Below are 24,484 nucleotides of genomic sequence, written 5' to 3' on the forward strand. Positions count from 1 at the left end.
GTGCTCCCACATGGAGGAGCTCTGCTCAGCCACAAGCCAGGCTGATGGCTGCCAGTACAGTGGTGCTGGTGGGAGCTTCTCCTGCTTCCTCAGCAGCGCTAAGGATGTCTGACTGCAGCTTAGGTCTGCTCCCCCTGGCAAGCAGACATCCCTCGAGGGCTGCCGGGCTGCCAGAGGGATGTCTGACTGCCATCTTAGGCCCAATCCCCCGGGGAGCAGGACTAAGCCAGCAGGTGGTCATCCCCCAAGGGGTCCCAGACTGCAAGAAGGCACAGGCCGGGCTGAGGGACCCCCCCCCCCCCGAGTGCCCAAATTTTTGTGCACCGGGCCTCTAGTCCTATATAATAAAAGGCTAATATGCAAATCAACCAAACGGTGGAACAACTGGTCGCTATGATGCGCACTAACCACCAGGGGGAAGATGCTCAATGCAGAAGTTGTCCCCTGGTGGTCAGTGCAGCGGCAGTGGTGGGAGCCTTTCCTGCCTCTGTGGCAGTGCTAAGGATGTCTGACTGATGGACATCCCCCGAGGGCTTCCGGACTGCGAGAGAGCATAGGTTGGACTGAGGGCCTCCTCCCCCAAGCGCATGAATTTCATTCACTGGGCCTCTAGTAATATAATAATGATAATTATGGCAAATTAAAAAAATTAAGCCAATTTTTAAAGTCCTCTCATCATGTTCAGATTCTGTACCATAAAATATTTTAGATCATAGGTAAAGAACAAGTCTCCTAAAAACAACTGACTCATCCATTACACCCTATTTAACAATGACTTTTAGACTTTTTTTTTTTAATTAAATTTTTATTGTTCAGATTACATTTGTTCCTCTTCCCCCCCCCCCCATAACTCCCCTCCTTCCAGTTCCCGCCCCACCCTCCGCCCTCACTCCCCACCCACTGTCCTCATCCATAGGTGCACGATTTTTGTCCAGTCTCTTCCCGAATCTCCCATTCCCCTTACCCCCCCAAGAATAGTCAGTCCATTCCCTTTCTATGTCCCTGATTCATTATAATCACCAGTTCATTCTGTACATCAGATTATTTATTCACTTGATTCTTAGATTCACTTGTTGATAGATGCATGTTTGTTGTTCACAATTTGTATCTTTACCTTTTTCTTCTTCCTCTTCTTAAAGGATACCTTTCAGTATTTCGTATAATACTGGTTTAGTGGTGATGAACTCCTTTAGCTTTTCCTTGTCTGTGAAGCTCTTTATCTGACCTTCAGTTCTGAATGATAGCTTTGCTGGATAAAGTAATCTTGGTTGTAGGTTCTTGGTATTCAGCACTTTGAATATTTCTTGCCATTCCCTTCTGGCCTGCAAAGTTTCTGTTGAGAAATCAGCTGACAGTCGTATGGGTATTCCCTTGTAGGTAATTGAGTCTCTTTCTCTTGCTGCTTTTAAGATTCTCTCTTTGTCTTTTGCTCTTGGCATTTTAATGATGATGTGTCTTGGTGTGGTCCTCTTTGGATTCCTTTTGTTTGGGGTTCTCTGCGCTTCTTGGACCTGTAAGTCCATTTCTTTCACCAGGTGGGGGAAGTTTTCTGCCATTATTTCTTGAAATAGGTTTTCAATATCTTGCTGTCTTTCATCTTCTGGCACCCCTATTATTCTGATGTTGGTACGCTTGAAACTGTCCCAGAGGCTCCTTACACTATCTTCACACTTTCGGATTCTTTTTTCATTTTGCTTTTCCAGTTGGGTGTTTTTTGTCAAATCTTTGGTTTGATTCTTGTGCTCCTCTGGTCTGCTATTGGGTATAATATTCTTTATTTCAGTCCGTGTATGCTTACTTTCTAATTTCTTTATCGTAGCATCGAGGGTCTCATTAGTTTTCGTGAGGCTCTGCACAAGTTTATAGCAAGCCCTCAAAATTGCGATTCTTAGCTCCATATCCTCCATTTCTATCATATTTTTTTTGTCTTCGCATCTTTTATGCTTTCTTGGTGCACCCCCTTGTGGTCTTTGTGCGCAGTCTTGTTCTAGCCAAGCCTTAATTGTTGTAGTTAACACTAGAGGGATTTGACCACCAGGCCGACTGGCTGTTGGAATCAGCTGTGTGGAAAACTTCAGTCCTCTGGGGAGGCGCTAGTCCAGCCTTTGCCTGAGGCGATCGGCAAATGGCTCTGCGCAGGGCCTGGGCGGGGCGGGCTCAACAGGGCGGGGGGAGGGAGCAGCTATGGCTGCTCTCAGTCCGTCCCCAGGGGCTCTGCCTCTCTGTCCCCACAACCGCTGCAAACCTCGGAGGGACCGTAGCCAGACAGTCCCGCTTCTCCCGTTTGAGTCTGGGTCCCTAGAGACTCGCCCGGATCTGTAGCCCAGAGTCTGAGACTCACTCCTGATTGAAAACAACAACCGCGCCCTCAGCCACCAGCCCGCTTTGCGCGCGCACCGCCGCACCACCATACCTTTAAATTTTCCACACTGCGCCTCCTCTGGGCCTCGTAATGCTGTTGTTTTTCCTTCTAGTTGAAGAGTCTCTCCTCAGCCAGCCTTCCTGTGGTTCTGGGTGATGTCCGTTCCGTCTTTTAGTTGTATTTTTAAAGTGGTTGTTCGAGGCAGCAAACTCCGGTGTTTGCCTATGCCGCCATCTTGGTTTCTAACAATGACTTTTAAAGGGTGTAAAAAGATGTTCTTAAAAAACTTAAAAAAGGAATAGGCCACACAGACCTTTCTCTAAACCCGTCATTTCAAACACTATATGCAGCAGAGCACCTACCAAAAAAGGTTGACACATCCCTTTGGTCACTTCCTTATGTACGTTCAGGGAAAACCTGATTCAGGGAAAATTCCTGCAACACACATGAGACTGTCTATCAGGGGACACCACCTAGCAAGAAAAATTAGGACACAGAAAACCTGCTGAAAATCCAAAGAGTCAGTCACTTGGTCATATTGCAGAAGGAAAATTTAAAGGCAAATATTTCCTTCATCACAGTCGATATACAGAGTCCTAACGCCTATATAATAAGCAGCAAACATCAAGTAAAAGCCCTCTGCTCTGTCCAAGGGTGAAAAAAATATTCAGGGAGAAAAGAGCTCTAATAACACAGTAGTTTATCACCTACTTGGAAAAATAAATCTGCTTTATGGTGTTAGTTCAATTTTTACTAAACATTTTCAAGTATTCCAATATCTTTTTATCAGATCACATAATATATTTTTCTCTTGGTTCTATTACACAAAAGGACAGAAGATCATGGGATGTAGAGAGTGGTAATGATACCACCTCTTACACTTGCTGCTGTAAACTCAGAGACCTACCTGGTAATACTTTTCTGATGTCCAAGTTATGGCGAATAGCTCTTAATTCTAACATTTCTGGCTATAGCTTTTAGTCCTCTTTTTATTTTGTTTCTGCATAAACAAACCTAACTTTAAAAATAACCTAACATTAATTTCTTTATAGATAAGTAACTGGCAGTATCTATTATTTGAGTTTTAAGTCATATTAAAGATATGGGAGGAGTGGGTAGGAAGAATGAAAGGAGGGAAAGGAGGAATTAGATTCCATACACAACCTAATAAGTCTATAAGAGTAAGGTTAGGGGATTAATTATTTAATGGAGATACAATTAACACAGACCAATATTTTTGGTCTTTGTTTTGACATCGTTCCTAACTCACTTTGAATCACTTAGTATTAAAACTTAGAAAAGAGAATCACATAGCATAGGTGCCTGGTATCTCCTGATGATGTGGCAATCAAGACCAGAACCCAAATTCAAAAATTTCAGAAGCAGCTGATATTTGGAGGTAGGTACCAACAAAATATATTATAAACAAAGTGGTTAGAGAAGAAGCCTTAACCTGAGCATGTGGCAGTTTTCAAATGAGACAAAATTCATCTCACTTAACCAGTATAATATCCTCTTGTAAAAAATAAAACTTGTAGGAGAGAATCGAAGATGGCGGCATAGGTAAACACCGGAGACTGCCGCCGTGGACAACCACTTCAAAAATACAACTAAAAGTCGGAGCGGACATCAACCAGAACCACGGGAAGGCTGGCTGAGGAGAGTCTCTTCAACTAGAAGCAAAAACAACAGCATTCCGACGCTCAGCGGAGGCGCAGTGTGGAAAATTTAAAGTTACGGCGGTGCGGTGGTGAGGGTGCGCGCGCAAAGCGGGCTGGCGGCTGAGGGCGCGATTGTCGTTTTCAATCAGGAGCGAGTCTCAGACTCTGGGCTACAGATCCGGGCGAGTCTCTAGGGACCCAGACTCAAACGGGAGAAGCGGGACTGTCTGGTTACGGCCCCTCCGAGGTTTGCAGCGATTGCTGGGACAGAGAGGCAGAGCCCCTGGGGACGGACTGAGAGTGGCCATAGCTGCTCCCTCCCCCCCGCCCTGTTGAGCCTGCCCCGCCCAAACCCTGCGCACAGCCATTTGCCGATCGCCTCAGGCAAGGGCTGGACTAGCGCCTCCCCTGAGGACTGAAGTTTTCCCACAGCTGATTTCCACCGCCAGTCGGCCTGGTGGTCAAATCCCTCTAGTGTTAACTACAACAATTAAGGCTTGGCTAGAACAAGACTGTGCACAGAGACCACAAGGGGGTGCACCAAGAAAGCATAAAAGATGCGGAGACAAAAAAACATGACAGAAATGGAGGATATGGAGCTAAGAATCGCAATTTTGAGGGCTTGCCATAAACTTGTGCAGAGCCTCACGAAAACTAATGAGACCCTCGATGCTACGATAAAGAAATTAGAAAGTAAGCATACACGGACTGAAATAAAGAATATTATACCCAATAGCAGACCAGAGGAGCACAAGAATCAAACCAAAGATTCGACAAAAAACACCCAATTGGAAAAGCAAAATGAAAAAAGAATCCGAAAGTGTGAAGATAGTGTAAGGAGCCTCTGGGACAGCTTTAAGCGGACTAATATCAGAGTCATTGGAGTGCCAGAAGATGAGAGACAGCAAGATATTGAAAACCTATTTCAAGAAATAATGGCAGAAAACTTCCCCCACCTGGAGAAAGAAATGGACTTACAGGTCCAAGAAGCGCAGAGAACCCCAAACAAAAGGAATCCAAAGAGGACCACACCAAGACACATCATCATTAAAATGCCAAGAGCAAAAGACAAAGAGAAAATCTTAAAAGCAGCAAGAGAAAGAGGCTCAATTACCTACAAGGGAATACCCATACGACTGTCAGCTGATTTCTCAACAGAAACTTTGCAGGCCAGAAGGGAATGGCAAGAAATATTCAAAGTGCTGAATACCAAGAACCTACAACCAAGATTACTTTATCCAGCAAAGCTATCATTCAGAATTGAAGGTCAGATAAAGAGCTTCACAGATAAGGAAAAACTAAAGGAGTTCATCACCGCCAAAGCAGTATTATATGAAATGCTGAAAGGTATCCTTTAAGAAGAGGAAGAAGAAGAAAAAGGTAAAGATACAAATTATGAACAACAAATATGCATCTATCAACAAATGAATCTAAGAATCAAGTGAATAAATAACCTGATGTACAGAATGAACTGGTGACTATAATGAATCAGGGACATAGAAAGGGAATGGACTGACTATTCTTGGGGGAAAAGGGGTGTGGGAGATGCGGGAAGTGACTGGACAAAAATCATGCACCTATGGATGAACTCAGTGGATGGGGAGTGAGGGTGGAGGGTGGGGTGGGAGCTGGAAGGAGGGGAGTTATGGGGGGGAAAAAGAGGAACAAATGTAATAATCTGAACAATAAAGATTAAAAAAAAAAAATAAAACTTTACTACTAATAAAAACCAACGAAAAATCAGTGGGTTTAGTAGAAGGCAGCAAGGGAAGAAAAAGGGTGAGAAACATGCTTGCGTGTTTTTCTGTTCTTTGTGGTATTAAAATAAAACTGGTGAGGGATGACAGTTTGCTGTATTTCATTGCAAAAACAAATACATATTTTAAGCATCTGTAACTGATTAAAGTATTAATTGACATTTCCAACAGAAATAAATTAGGTCAGTTTGAAACCCTGACTTTAAACTATAAAAAAAGTTTAACTTCTCAAATATTAGCTCCATTTTTTATTTGAAATAGTGAGGCAGATATTTTGGTTTAAATGTTATTGAAAATGACTAAATTATTAAGTTGTTATGAGAAGCTAAGATTTTCCTACACTAATAATTTTTTAAAAATCTTTTAAAGGTCAATACCATAGCCACACATTTCTTAGCTTTGTAATCACTTGATCAAAGGTTTAAAATTGGCTAAGCCCTTCCTTTTTTACCCTTTTAGAACTTCCTACAGCATTACATTTCTATCTTTTCACCAAATCTCACTGATGTCTAAGACAGAATAAAACAGGCTCAATCTATGGGAGTGGGGGATTCGAGTGGGAGTAACAATGAAGAAATAAACATACAAAACTGCAAAATCTAAGCAATGTAAATTATATATAAGGTCTTTATTAATAAAAACTAAACCCCATTTTTAAAAAGTCATTTAACCAAGTCCTTCAAAACCATGCAGTTCTTAAAGAGTTCCTGTCATATAGCCAAGGACTTTGACCCAGAATGTAAAATGGAACACAGAAACAGCTGAGTTCCTTCTAACAACACATGGATTTGTTTGTTCTTCTCTGGAAATTGGAAAAGAAACTTCAACAATGGGTAGGCATGAAAACTTTTTAAAAAAATCTTCACCCGAGGATATTTTTCCATTGATTTTTAGAGAGTGGAAGAGAGAGGGAAAGATAGAGAGAAATACTGATGTGAGAGAAACACATCGATTGGTTGCCTCCTGCATGAGCCCTGGCCAGGGCCCGGGCTGGGGAGCAGCCTGCAACCCAACTGAGGTATGAGCTCTTTTTTTTTTTTAAATTATACATTTTTATTTTTATTTTTGTTTTTTTAAAATTGATTAAGGTATTACAAATGTCCTTATCCCGCCCCCCCCCCCCCCCCCCCCGCCCCCCAAGGTATGAGTTCTTGACTGGAATCAAACCCGGATCCCTTCGGTCTGTAGGCTGACGCTCTATCCACTGAGCCAAATTGGCTAGAGCCCTGGTTGGCAAACTGCGGCTCACGAGCCACATGTGGCTCTTTGGCCCCTTGAGTGTGGCTCTTCCACAAAATACCACATGCAGGCGCACACGTACAGTGCGATTGAAACTTCGTGGCCCATGTGCAGAAGTCGGTTTTCGGCTTGGGCGAGTCTATTTTGAAGAAGTACTGTTGATATTTGACTCTGTTGACAAATGAGTTTGCCGACCACTGGAGAGCATGGAAACTTTTTTAAAATTAAATTTATTAGGGTGACATTGGTTAATAGGCTCATATAGGTTTTAGGTGTGAGTTTCTATGTTACAGGATCTGTATATTGCACTGTGTGCCAACCATCCAAAGTCAAGTCCTCTTCCGTCACCATGAACACTTTTACTGCAAGTATTTAAGAACTTCTCCAATTGCTGCATACATAAATAGCATAAGCAGCATGTCCACCAGATAATATCTATTTTTTGCAAAGTCACTGGAAAACTTTTACATTGGATACCAAGAACATATCTGGTAGTTAAAGGACTTTAAAGTCATTTAAAATGATGACCACCAATACTTATATGAAATTACCCAATCTCTCACATTTCTAGATTGAGGAGCCCAAAGAAAAACAAGTTTTAGAACACGTATTATGCATTTCAGGATACCTTCATTTAAGTGTATGAATGTTCATTAAATCTGTGGACACTGAGTACCATTGCCCCCTAACAAGTCATTTTATTTTTTTCAAGATATTTAGAAAGATTTATAGAGAGTAAATTTGCCTCCTACAAACATGGAAAAGAAGCAGAAAATAAGAAAGCAAGAAGATGCTGAAGAGAATGTGGAAGAAAATGGCAGATACGGGGTCCAGGTGAACATTGAATGGAGCACTATATTGTGGACGAGAGGAGCAAGGTTTCCAAAGACTCTCAAGGTGAGGACACTGCCTGAGGAATGATAAAGCCCACCATACTTTAAAATAACCCGCCTGCTACACAGGAGATTTATGCTGCCCCTGTTCCCATTCAATCTCTCCTCTTCCCTCTACACTGAAGAGGCATTTATACACCCATTCTCACCTAATCTCCCATGTGACCAGCTCTACCTGCTGTGAAATGGCCTGAAGGATAATCTGGCAAAGCAACAGAGCATGACCAACTGATATCAGAATTTACTTCAATGAGGTAGACAAACAGGTACACAAACGGAATATTCAGTATGATCCCAATCTTGTTTTTAAAACCTTACTCTAAAAAATAAACACCCAAATATATAAGTAAACATATTTATGTTTTATATTTATACAAGAAAAGTGAGAACATATCTATGTATTCGGTGATGTGCATGAGTCCACTCACACTGGCTCAAGAGAGCTAACAAATTCTCAGAAATTCTGCAGGCCAGTTATTAAATATAGCCATTATTTAAAAATTACATAAACTTATACAGATTATATAAACTTATATTTAAATAAATCACACAAAAACAAAGGCAATAAATACTTAAAACTAATTATTTCCTAATCATTTTACCACCCTTACTATTATCCAGGCTCTTGAGACTATTTATGCCTCTCATGTCTTTACAGTGGAAATACAACGTAATGATGTATTACTGTCAATCTCTTCCCCATTCTCTATCAGTGGTGACCTGTCGGTAGCTTGAAATTGGCCATAGTAGGTGTATTTATAGCATAAATACTGGCAAACCAGAGCCTAATTTATCATTTTATTGATTAAAAAGTGACAGAGAAAATGTTAATAATGCAGATTCACCTTAGCTGTTATGTTATGAATAGCACACAAATTTGAGGAAACATTCTTCCAGTATTTGAAAACTATTATCCATCATTGACAAAAAGAGTGGGAATTCTGACATGTTTTGGTTGTTTCACTTTCATCTTACTCATTAATATTAATAAAAATATCAACCAACATTTATATTGGAATTACACTAAGGGAGCTGGTTGTTAAACATTTATCAGCACATCACTGCCTATGCCCAAAATGTTAACAATAGTTGGCTTTAAGAGGTACAGAATTATGATTTGTTACCTACCTATGTCTCTCTATTTTCCAAATTTTATATAATAAACATTATTCATTTTGTTTTATTTTTTAAATATTTTTATTGATTTTAAAGAGGAAGGGAGAGGGAGAGAGAGATAGAGACATCAATGATGAGACAGAATCACTGATTGGCTGCCTCCTGCACATCCCCTACTGGGGATCAAGCACACAACTAGGGCATGTGCCCTTGACTGGAATCAAACCTGGGACCCTTCAGTCCCCAGGCCACGCTCTATCCACTGAGCCAAACCCACTAGGATTAACATTGCTCATTTTATACTTTTAAGTTTTTTTTAAAAAATATTTGCTATGGCAAAAAAATAAAAGAAAAAAAGAAAAGTATTTGGTTCATGTTAAATTCAAGAAAAGTATTTGGTTCATGTTAAATTCATGAACTTTGAATAATCAAAATTACATTCAAACCATGAGATAACCAATAACTCTCTGGAAACAGACTGAGGTCAAATCTTACAAGCCATTACAGGGGTAAAAACCATCCAGAATTCTAGTATGCACAGCAGCATGCATATGATTTCAAAACTGCTTACAAAAAAAGCAAAAACAACAACAACAATGAGCTATATATTTAACAAACCTGTACTGCTTAAACATAAAACAAAAAAATAAGAAGTTAATAATCAAATTAAATGAACAGAAACACTTAGAATTAAAAAATCATTAATGTAACTATTATTTCCTTAGTGTCTTCTATGTTCCGGGGATTCTCTTAGGGACTGAGACAAGAGTAAAAAGATGAGACCCTACAGTAAAAGAACTTATGGTTAAGTGAAGAAGAAGAAAAGTAAATAGGCAAGCTTTTAGTTTTGGGTTTTTTGGTTGATTTTTAAGTTGGCAATTGTAATACAGATTAGAAAATGTGGAACCACCTAAGGATATCTAGAATCTTAAAAGAAATATCACAGATTCTTTTGTAGTTCATAAGCATTATGATCGGGTGTTCACACTTTTGTGTGAGATGTGCCTCGCATAAACCTTATTATGACTTTGGCACATTACCCGTCTGACAAGAAAAAAAATCACAAATATAGAACTAATCATGGATGTCAACTCAAGTTAAATACAACTGAAAGAGAGATTAAAGTATAACCAAACTTTAAAAAATAATAAAATAGATTCTCATTGGCAAGATTGCGGATATGAATAGTAATATTTACCTTCTTGCAGCAGCCAAAGTCACTCTGTAAATTCCCAGCTAGTCCAGTGTTTGCATTTTTAGAACAGGATTGGCAGGACAGTCCAGTCCTAATTCAAACCTCAAGTGGCACTTAAGATCATCCTGCTCACACCTTTAACCAGTGGCTATGCCACCTTACAAATGTCCCTAACATATACTAATTGTTTCTTGGGCCATGACCCTTCAAGAATTCATAATAAATAGCAATCAATTGAAATCAATGTGTGAATGGATAGATGAATGAACAGGTAGGTAGGTAGAGAGAGGCAGGTAGATAGACTTGTTTTTTCTTAACAGCCTTACTGTCAAAAAAAGAAGATACATTATCTAGTAATTCCTTCTACATATAGGTCTACCTAGCTAGGTAGCAAATATCATTCCTGTTTTGGTGGAGTGGCAAAGAGATGAAAGCCTTTCCAAACACCCAACGCTGGTGTGATAAAGTTACATATGTTGCTTCCAGACAAATACTCTGACTCTAAAACTGAGGCCACACTTTTTCTAGGAGAGAGATATATAGCTGTTGCATGCTGAGTTGAACCCCTCAGAGGATATTTGGGATTCTTCCTGGAATTTCAAGAAAAAGAGAACAAGAAGAAGATGGAGAGCAAAGAGCAAAGAGAACTGTAACTGTTGTTGGTAGGGTTAGAATCAAAGACATGCTTGCAAGCTGTACTCCTGATTCCACCTCATCTCCACAAGCCACCTGCATCTGGACAACCCTGACACCAAGGGTCTAGGAAGGACTGGGTGGAATTCCCATGACAGGATGATCAGCAACAGCAGAAACAGTTTCCCTGGAAAGTCATCTGATGTTGAACAGTTCCTGTAGTGGGGTAGCGGGGCTAGTGGATGATTTTTCTGCCTGAGATAATGACAGTGTGACAAGGAAACCAACACAAAATACAAATCAGAAAGCTTTTCTCCACCCTATTTATTTACTTTTGCAAATAGCCTCAAAAAGAAATACATTTCTTGCAGTACTCAGATTTCTAGTTGTTTCTAGCTTACTTGAAAGTGTCTCCTCTTAAATTAGGAAACACTAACCACTGATCATCTGTTACATACCAAACATGGAGATACAAAGATGAACAACTGCTTTTGAGTGAGGAGCCAGACTCATAAATCCTATCTAATAAAGAGGGAATATGCTAATTGACCTTACGCTGTCGCAAAGATGGCAGCACCCACAGCCAATAAGGAGGGAATATGCTAATTGACTGCCAAAGATGGCAGTGCCCACAGCCAATAATGAGGGAATATGCTGATTGACTGTCACAAGATGGCGGCGCCCAGTCCCCTCAAGCCCCCCAGGGCCAGCCCGAGGTGCAGGCAACCAGGGCCGGCCAAGGCTTGCGCTGCCAGCAGTGGCAGCAGCAGAGGTATGATGAGGCATCGCCTTCCCCTGATCGCCGGGTCACCTCCCACCCCTGAGGGCTCCCAGACTATGAGAGGGGGCAGGCCAGGCTGAGGGAATTTTCATGCACCGGGCCCCTAGTATAATTATAAACTATAATACAAGTTGATTTGTGCTCTAGATACAATTGTGCCAAAGTAATTAAAAATCAGCCTTTAGTTCATTTTTGTTCCTGTGATATAAAAATGTTTCAAACTTTAGACAGCCTTTTACAATTTTAACATAAAGACTGTACAGTCATGCATTTCTTAACCATGACGTTATTAGATGATTTTGTCATCATGTGAATATCACAGAGTGCACTTATACAAACTTAGATGGTATAGCCTACTACACACCTACGCCATATGATATGGCCTATTGCTCCTAGGCTACAAGCTGTACAGCAAGTTACTATACTGAACACTATAGGTAACTGTAACACAGTAGTATTTGTGTATCTAAACATAGAAAAGATGCAATAAAAATACGGTATAAAATATAAAAATGGTACACCTGCATAGGGCACCATAAATGGAGCTTGCAGGACTAGGAGTTGCTCTGGGTGAGTCGGTGAGTGGGTGGTGAGTGAATGTGAAGGTCTAGAACATTACTGTACACTGCTGTAGACTTTATAAACACTGTACTCTAAGGTTACACTAAATTTATAAAAATATTTTTCTTCAATAATTAGTTAACTTTAGCTTATTGTAACTTTTAACTTTAAAAACTTTTTATTTAACTTTTTGACTTTTGTGTAGCACCTAGCTAAAAACACAAACACATTGTAACAACATTACAATGGCTAGGACGTCAGTAGGTGATAGAAAATTTTCATCTCCCTTATAATATTATGGGGCTGTCATCATATATGCGGTCTATTGTTGAACAAAATATCATCATGTAGCACATGACTGCACTTGTATTCCCTTTTAATGCTAACATCTCAGTAGAAATGTTTGTTTTGGACTGTGATTTCATGAGAGACACTTAGCTGGAACCACCTAACTAAGCTGCTCCCAGATTCCTGACCCTCTGCAACAGTGGAAACGTTGGCTTTCAGTCATGGTTGGCATATGTAGGTAAATGCATCCTCATATCCTCCCACAACCACATCAAAATTATAACTAAACTACAGAATAATCATCATTGAGAACTGCCTGAAATCCAGCTAACAGAAGTCCTACAACTAAAGATATAGAGAAGAAGCCACATTAGACAGGTGAAGTAAATGTCTCAGAATACAAGAGAAATCTCCCAGCAACTGGAGCCTGCACGGCACACATGGCCTCTTACACAGCGGGTCCCTCTGGGACCTCCCCTCCCTCTACACTGAACCCCAGCCCCAGTGACAGGCTCAACCTTTGCCTCTGCAGGGACCAAAGTGCTCTGTGGAAACAGTTTGAAAACCCTGGCCTTGCATTTCCTCTCTGCATGTAACTCCCATGGGTTTTAGGTTAGCCTTAGTAAGACTTAATTAAGGTGGGAGTCGGTGTTGATTTTTTTCTTAGTAGCATGAAGTGACAAAGGCAGATGACTTGTAGAACAGTGACAGAGCATTTGCTTGTGTAAACTCTAAGCCCTGCTGACCACTCTGGACCCTTCCAGCTCACTGTAGCCTATGGCACCCCCGGCCCTCACTGCGTCTTTCAATGGGACCTCGTCTTCAAGAAACATCCATGTCAGCATCAGCCCATTACAGACTAGATGATAGGTCTTATGACAAATCCTTCCCACCTCTGTGGGGCCTTCTCTCCCACGCTTCTTCTCTTTAGGAAGGGTAGGGGAGCTTCTGCAAGGAAAGGGTTGGACCAGATCCCTGTCCCTGACCCTATCCTGAACTTCAGTTCTTGTTACTGTGCTAGTGCTGACCTGGATCCTACTAACCCACTAAATAAAGATGCAGCTTATCAGAGAAAAAAGAGTTTGTTTTCAAAGTACAACTTTCTGTAAAGAGTTTCCATATACCCCAGTTCCCCCTATTGTTCGCATGATACATTAATGAAACATTTGTCACAATTATGTATGTGTGTTTTTAAAACTGATATGCAAACTCTACTTTTCCATGTTTTATTTGTAAGATGTTACAGAAGGAGCTAGAAAAGATCCTCTACAAGCAGAAGTGTAACATTTAACTGTAAACACTGAATGATAGCATTATTCCCCAGAACAACAAAAATTGTCAAAACCCACGTATTTTTTCTCAAGGTGAAGTCATGTTTAAACTGAGGAGTGAGGTTAAGCAGGCCCATTCTCAGGGCCTACCACATAAAGACAGACTATTTGGGGTGCTGTTTTAAAAAGAAGAGAAGTTAGGGTGGAATCTAAAGAACAAAATAAACTGATGAACAAAATAGATCCAGAGACATGGAAGCATGCAACAGACCAGCAAATCTCAGAGGGAAAGGGGGTGGGGGAGAGCAGGAAAGATTAACCAAAGAACTTATATGCATATATGCATAACCCATAGACACAAACAATAGTGCAGTAAAGGCCTGGGGAGGGTGCAAGAGCAGGGAGGAGGGAGTCAATTGGGCGGGGAGGGGGGGGGGGGAGGAAGACATCTGAAATACTTTCAACCACAAATATAACTTAAAAAAAATACATGCAAAAAATAAAGTAAAATAAATAAATAAAAAGAAGAGGAGTACTAGTAAAAGGATAAAAATGCTAACTAGTAAAAGGAGACAGGATGACTGCTAACCTTAATAGAGTTGAAAGTAAATCAGGGTAGGGCAAAATTTCTGTAATTTTATTTTTTAGGGTTTCAACTCCCTAAGTTTAGCACAATGCCTAGCAAAGTGCTTATCACACACAGTAACTATTTGTGGAATATAAGTGAATCCCACTTTCAAATATATCATTGTACAGGAACTCCAATATATCTGTTTGATATCAAACATGTACTTATCAATGTTTCATAGAGAGTTTATTTAGGTCGTGATCCTTCCAACAACAGGCGTATCATAAATGCAAGTTGTGGTTTTGCCTCAGACCTAAGCAGAACAAATATATGGGAGATTTGAAGGATATATTCTCAGTAAGCACTATTTTATTTTTTTTTGTTAATCCTTACCTGAGGGTATTTTTCCATTGATTTTAGAGAGAGTGGAAAGGAGGGAGAGAGACAGAGAGAGAAACATCAATGTGAGAGAGCCACATCAATCAGTTGCCTCCCACATCTGCCCGACCAGGGCCGGGGATTGAGCCCACCACCAAGGTACATGCCCTTGACTGGAATCGAACCTGGGACCCTTAAGACCGTGGGCCTTCGCTCTATCCAATGAGCCAAACCAGCTAGGGCAAGTAAGCACTATTTTAAAAAAAGTGAAGGGTACTACTTTATTTAAATACCCAGATTAAGTTGCTTCTTTTGGCAAGTAAAGGGCCAAAGAGAGCAGAGGTGACCTACTCTTGTGCATAAAGCATCTGCTTGCATTAAGTCTACTAGTATAAATGAATTCTTGGAGACACAGGGCATAGACATAGAGGGCTCAGGACCAAGGATCATTCTGATAGTTTTCAAACATAGAGAGTGAACTGTATGAGGGGGGTTGAGGTTCAGTTTCAGCCCTGCCACTACTTGCTCTGTGAGCATAATCATATAACTTAATGTCAGTTTCCCCATGTATAATATAAGAGTATTGGGAATGTTTGGATGATCTCTACCTACTCCTCTAAATGTTTTAAAATAAGAAACTTAAAAAACTCCAAGATCCCAATTTAAATTCCACTTAATAAAAATCAATTACTTAATCCAACTGGAGTAAAGAGAGTTGGACTTGATAACAAACCCACTCCAAAAATAACAGGTAGCATAATTGAGCACCGCTCTAATGCCTCATGTCTTTTGACTCACTGAATCAACACATCCACCTTTAGAAGAGGTACTATCATTATTCCCATTTTACAGATGAGATATATCTAAGGTCTCATAGCTTGTAAATGATGAAGCCAGGATTTGAACTTAGACAGTGTTCTTAGTTACTGTGCTTTCCTGCCTCACAAAAAGTTCACCTGAATGTTGAGAGGAAAACACAAAAAAACACTTATATAAGTGACAATTGTGAATTAATTACCAAGGAACCCCGAGAACTTGTCTTCTTCCACTGAATATCCCATGGCTTGGAAGATTTAACTCAAAGGCAATGGTGGAGGAAGGGGGAGGTGTTTTGAAGAGTAGTAGAAAATGACTGATGACTTTCATCACTTCTGGGTTTATTTATAACATATAACATGTCAAGGGGTATGTGCATACAAATTCATGGGACTGGCTGTATTTTGTGTTGTTTTAGGAGATCCTACATTAAAAGAGGTGTGTGTTGTTTTTGTTGGTGGAAAAAGACAAAACAATGAAGGCTTCTATTACTCAGAAAGGCATAGACCTGATGTCAGTGTTCATAAGACAAACAATACATTTCTTCCTTCACACACTATATTATATGGCAGGGATTTGGTTTGTACATAAATACTTTAAAGTACTGTTCTGCTCTGTTTTTTCAATATATTCATGGTACCCTAACCTAGAAATAAATTCATGGAAATAAATCCTGAAACAAGGCAATAGTTTGGGTTAGTCCTAAAGCCAATATAAGTATGTTAAATGTGTAATTTTCATTTTTAAATTATAATATACTTATGGTTATTTCTTCTAATGGCATCATATTATCTTGTGAGGGTAAAAGCATCTGAAACTCCTTTAAACTAAAGTTTTAAAATGAGGTTTTACTTATGAGCATATAAGGGTATTTCCACAAACAGCAAGTGCAGGTGAGCTTCAAGCAGCCCTGGGAAACAAGAGGGCTTCTTGCACAAGCTCTTATTCTTCCTCACTTTCTCTGAGGCCACACTCTCTCTGCTTCCCTCTTCCATCTTCTGCTAAAGTTGGACTAGCTCTGCTTGTTCATCAGTGTATCTGTCCTGTGTTCATCAGTATATATGTCCCACCAAACCCAAATTGAAACAATTTGCAAGCTCTGGAAACCACGTCTCTCAGCTCTATCTTTAGTTTAAACTTTCAAGAGAAAGAACTTGATTATCAAAGCATTTGGGTCAGAAGTCTACCACCTATGGTCAAATGTGGTAAGGCTGTGTGAAAACCTGGTTCCCTGAATCTGGGAGGCAGTTCTGAGAAGCAGGCAGGGACTGCTTGCACTGCAGCCACCACTCTGCATGAGGTAAGGTTTAGTAGGACTGCAAACAAACCAGTCATTGAAATGTAGGCCTAGAAGCCACAAGAGGATCAACTATAGGCATTGTGTCCAGAGCTACTGCTAAAAGCTTTGAAACCCAAGACCATAAGGAAGTATCCTAACAATGTTTATTGTGCTTTTTCCACTCGCTATTTTACTTCTGAGTGGCCAGTCTTTCCTACTTTGAGTGAGGGAACAAAGAAGACAGCCTCCTGCATTCAGATTGAGAGGAGGTTAGGGTTTCTTATGCTCAAAGGACTACAATTAACTTCCCAAAAGGAAGTTCATTTAATATGTAGAATCTTGGCTATGAAAAACCAGGGCTATTAAAAAGGTAGGACCGAATCTGTATCTTTTCTATAAGTAGCCAAAGCTAGTATCATGTCACTATGTCAGAAGCCTATGGAACCCTCAAAAGTTCGGACAATGCCAGACTTTACCAGTCCACACAAAGCAGACCTGTGTAGCAGTGTGCTCATACAAGCATGGAAGAGTAACACAAATATGGTAAGAGCAGATACCACCAGTTTATGTTCCTGCATGGAATCCTGCCATGACCAGGTTCCAACAGAGAGAACCCTTTAGGATTATGAATAATGCAACGATACAGTTACTTATGACAAAACTAACAGATATCAAATATCTGTCAGAAAGAACTTGGTTATAGACACTTGAAGAACCCCGAGCTTGAAAATTCAGTCCCAAGTGGGTTTAGTCTGCCTAACTGAAGTCCAAAGCAACTGTGATGATCAATTTTATGTCAACTTGGCTAGGCTACAGTCTCTAGTTAGCCAATTAAACACAAATTTATGTGGTTAAAGTTCATAATCAGTATGGGAGATAATCCTTGGTAATCTGAGCAGGCCTCATTCAATCAACTGAAAGGCCTTAAGAGCAAAGCTGAGGCTTCTTTGATGAAGAAAAAAATCCTGCTGGTGGATGGCAGCTTCAGTCCATGTACGGAAGTTCCAGCCTGCCCTTCCTAGTGATCTGCTCTATGGATTTCTGACTTGTCTCGCCAGCCCCCACAATCACATAGGCCAATGAACTACGATAAATCTCTTAATATACTTCTGGTTCTGTTTCTCTGTTTCAACTCTAACTGATACAGCAACTAAATAATCATCAAAATAAACCTAAGAGGTATTATTATTATTAGCCCCATTTACAGATGAGTAAACTGAGGTACACAAGGATTAAGAAACTGCCCAACGGACATAGCTGCTAAGGGGAAAAGCTGGATTCTAATTCAGACAGCCTGAAGTTCAAACCCAAGCACTTTATCTTATATTTCACTGCCTTCCTGAATGATTTTACAAATATGAGCAGAACCTAAATAGCTGAAAAGGTATTTTTCAAAATCCATTTGGATTGCCCTAAAAAGTTCTCCAATCTTGGGTATGATCTGGGAGTATTTTTTGTATTCATTTTGAGTCACTCTAGAAGTTCCCCAAACCTGAACATAACATTCCTGATTTCAAATACAACATAAGGGATAGGCACTGGTGTCTATGCTTCTAATCCAGGTGATCTGACTCCTAAATGCCCTTGGAGAAAGGCCTCTAAAAGGCTCTGGGCAAGAGGATTTATGGGGGCTCTGAATTAGTACAAGATTCTTTTGGAAAGTATTGTTTGGGGGTCTGAACTAAAAATTACAGAAATGGGCCATGGTTAACAAATCTGAGCATTCTAACATAAAAATATGAGTCAAGTTGAAAGGAAAAGTCCTTATTGGTTATTTTCTAGTTCATTCATAAGCAACATGGGGGCAAGAGGTGATCTTTAAGTAGTTATAGTGGTGAGACAGCAACCTTTTATTGAGGCAATTTGATAGTACATGTACAAAGTCTGAAAACATTTTTTTGATCCATTAACTTTGATCTATTAATTTCACTGCTAGGAATTTATCACAAGGAGGTAATCAGTGATGGCCTATTAAAATGCAGATATAAGAATCTTACCACCCCACTGTTTATAATAGGAAAAAATTGAAAATAACCTAAATGTCTGACAACAGCAAAATAATTAAAGTTTGATATCGACATGATGGAATACTATTAAAAATCATATCTTAGAAAAATATTTATAAACTCTTGTTTTGTAAAAAAAAAAAAAAAAAAAAAAAGGCAGCCTTAGCTGGTTTGGCTCAGTGGATAAAGCATCAGCCCTCAAACTGAACGGTCCCAGGTTCGATTCCAGGCAAGGGCACATACCTCAATCCCCTGGCCCAGGTTGGGTCACATGTGGGAGGCACCCAATCGATGTGTCTCCCTCACACCAATGTTTCTCTTTCTCTGTTTCCCCCCTTCACTCTCTCTAAAAAATCAATGGAGCCCTAGCTGGTTTGGCTCAGCGGATAGAGCGTCGGCCTGTGGACTCAAGGGTCCCAGGTTCGATTCCGGTCAAGGGCATGTACCTGGGTTGCGGGCACATCCCCAGTAAGGGGCGTGCAAGAGGCAGCTGAATCGATGTTTCTCTCTCATGGATGTTTCTAACTCACTATCCCTCTCCCTCTCCCTGCCTCTCTGTAAAAAAAAAAATCAATAAAATATATTTTTTAAAAAATCAATGGAAAATATCCTTGGGTGAGGACTAACAAAACAAAACAAGGTAATATACAATACTATGTGCAGTATAATTCCAATTATATTTTATAAAAATACACTAAATATGCACAGCAGAAAGGCTGACTCACCAATATATCAATAATAGTTATTATTCAGTGGTTGGACCATGAATAACTTTAATTTTTTTCTTTTTTTTAAATAAACTTCCTATAATAAAAATGTATTACTTTGTAGTAGAAAATATAATCATAATTTATAAGACTACTAAAATGGGAAAATGTTTATGATATAACATTAGATGAAAACAACAATTTAAAAGCAATATATTCATGAGCCTCTATGTTAAAATAATAGCATTGTATAAAAAGATAAAACCCAGAAAGAAATATATCAAAATATAATAGTGATTAACTATGAGAAGGTGGACTTATAGATGATTTTTTCTTTTATATGCTTATTTTTTCCAAATTTTCTATCATGAACATAATTTGCCTTATAATCAGAACAAGTGAATATAATTTCATTTAAGACAAAAAGAATAATGGTGTTAAAGATAGGAATTTGCCATATAGAAAAATTCTTAACAGTGTAGTTCAGCTTATTAGGGCTTTTTACTTGGAGCGTCTTTAGAATCTGTAACCAAAAGAGAAAGTATTGGGCAATAGATTACCTATTTAGGTCCTATTTGTCATCCCTTGATAGCATCCCTTGACTGACTGGACAACACATTGTGCCAGGAGCAATATTATCTCCAGGAAACAGGTTTACAATTGAGGGGATGTTTGTACTGGGTGGGGAAAAGTAGGTTTACAGTTGTATGTGAAACACAGTTTATTCTTGTATTATTATTTATTAATTATTATATTATTTCCCACATGAACAACTGTAAACCTTCTTTAGCCCCACCCTGCATTCTAGATACGTTACTCTAACTAGGGCAATCAGACAAGTGATACTTTCCTCCTATTCTTTTATTTTCCTAATCACCAAAGCATACTGATTCTCAATCCTCCTTTCCATAAGGAGAGAGTCACACAAAAGTCCTTCTTTGGCATGCCTGCCTTTTTTTGCTGCATTTAAGTGTTGTACAGGATGGGCAGGCTCACTCTACATCTCTGGAAAGCCACTCTACAACTGGAACAAGATTGGAAGTAACAAAAGCTTGTCACTAGGGCAGAATGCTCTGATTTTGAGCAGCGATTTTCAACCTTTTTCATCTCATGGCACACATCAACTAATTACTAAAATTCCGCGGCATGCATATATATACATATATATATACATATATATATATATGTATATATATATGTAATTTTACACAAAAAATAGGTATAATTTTGATTCACTTACATTGAATAACTATTATTTTGTTAGCTATTGTAGGGAGTGGCTATAGGGTTAAGCCTCGGACTCATCTGTTGACAAAGCCACAAAAAAGTCCCAGCTTAGAGGGCACAGCCCTCTTAGCATAATTAGGCTTGACCTTATGACTCCCTAGATGTATCTGGGTAGCTAATGGGCTGTGGGAGGTGCAGCAAGTGCTGCCAAAACAAGTGAAACTCACAAGAACACTGTAACTATGGTGACCACTACCCTGTTTACCTCTGGCTATAAAATAAAGGCTCAGCTTGCTGTCTGGATCTCTCTCTGTGGCCTCAGCCAGGCACAGAAAGATCCACTAAACGCAGCTTATTCTCTTTGTCTGTCTTTTCTACAACCTTCGCTGCCCCCCCTCAGGCTCACCGAACCTTGGCTGTGCTGGCACGGCACAAGCTATTATCTTTTTCCTTTTTTTTACAATCTAGGGAAAAGAGGTCAGTGCCCCTGACTAAATAGTCAGATATTGCATCTTTTAAAAATTCTTGTGGTACACCAGTTGAAAATCACTGACCAAGAGCACCTGATCAAAAAGGAAGCCCCAACCCTGACATTGTATTTTTGGGACCAGGCCTGATTTCTGGTTTTGAGAAGTGTTTTATGTATAAAGACAAGACTAAATTTTAATCAACAGCCGTTTACTGTTACTGAGACAGGAGATGACTGGGCTACTAAATGACTATTTAGCAATTCTGTCCCATACTAAGATTCTTCCAGGAATTAGCTAGTATACTTCTGTGGTCAAATGTCCTAATCAATATATTTGAAGAATGTGATATATGCTATGCCAGTAAGAGAAAAACATTAAAAAAATTATAGTCCATATGTACAAGGATATTTATTAGCTGGGGTAAAACCATAACCTAGGGACAGATTGAGATCCACAAAGATGTATACAAAGTTTACTCAACTAAAGGCTATTTAATATAGATTTTGTAGAACTGTGTAAATAACTGCTTCTAAATTACACTGAAGAAAAGTAAAGAACTAATATAAAATATAACTAACCCAAGGGAAAGAGAGGAAAGAATTAGGATGAAAAATTTAAGGGCTAGGAGTTCTATGTGCTCCCTAGACTGCTGAGAAATGGTTGGCTACAATACCCATCTTGAGAAAAAGTAATAAAACAGGAGGAGCTGCTGTTCTAGAGTTAACTCCTGCTGATAGTTTAATTTGAAACAACTCCAGAGAAGCCCCCACACTAAGTATTAAGTGCCACACTAAGCTGGCAGTGGTAGGCCAGCTGATAAAACTTTTCACTTACCAACTGATATACCATATCGATGCTTCATTTTCATTCCCATCACTCCAGGGGGAAATGCTAAAGTGACATTTCTTAAAACCACAATGAAACAACATTATATATATATTTCTCTGTAGAATGACATAAAATGCTAACAATCCTTTCACATCTCCCACTGCAAAAGGATTTTTTTCCCCTCACAAAACCTGTATACACTTTAATTTTTCACCTCATTTATAGCATTACAGATGCTATAGCTAAAGTAATGTTTCTCTTATATCTTAGAAAACAGAATGCCAGAAAGTAATTACACACAAGCTATAGTTTATAGAGGTATAGGAATCAAAACATATGGGCAGGGAAATGCTACAGAATTACAGTAGTTAAACTAAGCCCAGCAGAGCATGACATTTTAATAGACATATTTAGAAAGAAGAAAAGCAAAAACAAGTTAAATCTTTTGCTTTTAGCTAATCTATTTAAACCATAATGTGATGATGATAAAGTGTCAAGATAAAATCCTCAACATCAATACAAGATCAACATGAGGGTAACCAATGCAGGGTACCATGCCCCCTTCAAATTTTAATAATAAGACTTTATTTACAAAGTCAGGTGGCAGGCCAGATTTGGCCCATTGGCTGACCTCTGCTTAATATAAATGATATCATACTTACCTACCCTTCTGCAACTTGCTTTTTATCATACACAATTATGCTTCTGAGATTGATCCATGTTGTCATGTTTATCTGTAGTTAGCTTAATCCAAAAAGTGCTATTCTTAGCATTCTTATATAAGGTTCCTTTGGCACATGTGAAAGAATTTCTCTAGGGTATATAATACCTCCTGGGTTGTATGGTACCGGCATGTTCAGCTTTACCAGATATTGCTCAATTGCTCTATAAAAATGATATATCAAATTATTCTCATGCAGACTTGTCAGTCATTGAAATTTCTGTGCCAACTGGATGGAAATGAAATGGTATCTCATTATCATGTTACTACACATCTTCTGAATAGTAGCAAGGTACAGAATCTTTTCAAATAATTAGCTGGCTACTTGGGTTTCCTATTTTGTGAGTTCCCTGCTCCTATCTTACTGAGTTACTTGTTTTTTTTCTTTCTGATGTGTATTTTTTAAGGCTGGACACTAATTTTGCACCTCTGAGCATTGATTGTACAGTCATGACTTGTCTTCTCTCATGCTTTTGATGTCTTCATGTATACAGGTTTTAGATTTTTTTCACATGGGCAAATATTTTTCTTTGTGGTTTGTAGTTGTTGAGCCTGAAGAACTCTTTCCCAACTTCAAAGTCATAAAAATATTTATTCAAAATGTTTCAGCTTTACTTTTATAATTTCAAGTCTTTAGATTCTACCTGACATGATACAATAAAATAAACTGCATCTGAATTTTTATAAATAGGGGTAATCAATTGTTTCTGCACCATCTATTGACATGTCCACTTTCCCCAATGATCTGTAATGCCACCTTTATCTAGCATATAATACATAATTACATGTGTCCATCTGTGTCTGTTGTGGACTCTGTTTTGTTACACTGACTTGTTTCTCTGCTGACAAAACACTGTCTTAATTACTTGTAAGTCCTTCTCCTTCTCCTGATCTTCAAAAATACCTTGGTTATTCTTGGTCTTCCTTATGAATTTTAGAATCACTATAATGAGTTCAAAAATCTTTTTTGTGATTTTCATTAAAATTTCATTGAATTTTATGAATAGGTATGAAAGGGGATTTTATAACAGGTGGTTTTAAGAAGGCTTAGAAGACTAAGATTCATATGATAATTTTTGAGAAACAGATTTGGAATTCTCTGTTTTGCTGCATTTTTTTGTCGCTGTTGTAAATTATTTCCTTGTAATAGGTAAAACATTTAAGACAAAGTAGCTGGTTTTGCAGCCTGCATACGTCACTAGGATCTATTATTCAGTTACTGAAGTGGTAAAAAAAAAAAAAAAAGCTCCTAATTTTCCATTTCTGGCACCAATTGCCACAGGGCTTAACTTTCTCTATTACCTTTAGCTCTTACTTCCCACTGGATTAGTTTACCAAACTGCCATTCCATAGTACATTTTCAAGATGTTAATGGCTGTGTCTAGGAAAAAAAGTTAACAAATTCAAACAAAAAATTTTAAATCCTGTATAGTAAATCTCTCACTTGGAGTTTTATAATGTACTTTAGTATATCAAAGACTCTTAGTAGAATCAGAGTAAAGAAATATCTCCAATTTTGTTTTAATTCACCATTTCACAAACTTTTTTTATGCATGAATTTTTATTTCTTGCATATTGATTTTTAATATCCTACAGAAAAATATTCCATAGGACATCAATTTTGGAAATGATATATTTAAACAAATAAGAAAAAGACAAGAAGAATTCAGATATTTCTGACTTGCACACTGGTCAATGAGCAACAAGCAAAATTTAAAAATGCCAGC

At 38.9% G+C, this 24,484-nt stretch overlaps 1 protein-coding gene and 1 non-coding gene across 4 annotated transcripts in view; one reads left to right on the plus strand and one right to left on the minus strand.

The window, feature by feature from the left end:
- The window catches only part of SH3D19 (SH3 domain containing 19), a 179,581-nt gene that overhangs the window by 76,478 nt on the left and 78,619 nt on the right, over positions 1-24,484 (minus strand). The gene's annotated exons all lie outside the window — the stretch shown is intronic.
- Positions 9,975-10,078, plus strand: LOC139011957 (small nucleolar RNA U13). The gene has a single exon (XR_011471758.1). It is a non-coding gene; the product is annotated as a small nucleolar RNA U13 (small nucleolar RNA).

This window comes from Myotis yumanensis, unplaced genomic scaffold (genome assembly GCF_028538775.1).
Source record: "Myotis yumanensis isolate MYYU_CA2020_CCGP unplaced genomic scaffold, mMyoYum1.0.hap1 SCAF_5, whole genome shotgun sequence".
Lineage (NCBI taxonomy): Eukaryota > Metazoa > Chordata > Mammalia > Chiroptera > Vespertilionidae > Myotis > Myotis yumanensis.